Raw genomic sequence first — 1,113 nt, forward strand, 5'->3', positions numbered from 1 at the left:
CTCCACCTCCTCCTCCACCGGCCGCGTAGCTCACCCCTTGGACGCCGAAGCCCGCGGGCGAGACTGTTGGCCCGAGCCTTGGCCCTCCTGGCTATGCGCCCATCCCGATGCGCGCCATTGTGGGCGAAGAGGCCGCGCTCGGCTTCTTCTCAGCACCTACCGGTGCCTCCGGCGTCATCCGCCTCGGAGAAAGGATGGAGGGTGCCGGAGCCAATGCCCGGCCACCACTGGAGGCAACCGTGGGCTCGAGCAGCATCGTAGAGTGCCGTTTCGGACGCCTCTTCGGGCGCGCCGTCGCTTCCCTAGTCCGCCGCCCAAGCTCATGGGCTCCGGCGAACCTCGGCTTCCCCACCACTCTGCCGCGCCAGGCCCCTGTCGTCGTCGTCTCCTCTTTGGATGAGGAGAGCTCATCGGCAATGCGCCGGTGACTGTCGTAGAGGAGCAGGGATGCGCCGGCGGCTTCCCCTCCCGTCGGCTGCATCGTGGAGGAAGTGGGGCTCGTGGGTGGTGCGGGGCGGCTGGCCTTATTCGTAACCGCCCCTCCCCTCTCTTCCTTAGAGCATCTCCAACAGCCGCGCTTCGCGTCGCGCGCTAAAAACTAGTATGGCGCGTGCGCTTCGGCTGGTTTAGCACGGCCGCCAGCGCTGGCTCCAGCAGCCGTGCTATAATGCAGCGCGCGCGCCGCTCCAGCAATGCGCAAAAATACAGCGTGGCGGCACACACAAACCACATATACATTTCAAATAAAAGCAAAAATGATCAAACAAACAAAATAAATCAACAATAAATAGTTCAATTTCGTTATCATTACAACCCAAACAAATAGTTTAGTACAACAAATACTGCAATAAACACAACAAATAGTTCATGAACAATACAATGTCGAATGCAGAAATCATGCTCTTTGTCGTCCATTCCATGCCCACCACTCTTCAATCAGATCCTTCTGAAGTTCATTGTGCGTTGTGGGACGCCGAATGGCATGATAGGAGGCAACAAAACGGGCTACCCTTTCAGCCCTCCGTCGCACTCGCACGGGATGTCCCAAGAGCTCATACTGTGAGTAGTCTAAATCTTGGCCACGCTCATTCTTGATGTTCATGTTGTGCATGA

This window comes from Triticum dicoccoides, chromosome 4A (assembly GCF_002162155.2).
Source record: "Triticum dicoccoides isolate Atlit2015 ecotype Zavitan chromosome 4A, WEW_v2.0, whole genome shotgun sequence".
In the NCBI taxonomy this organism is placed as follows: Eukaryota; Viridiplantae; Streptophyta; class Magnoliopsida; order Poales; family Poaceae; genus Triticum; species Triticum dicoccoides.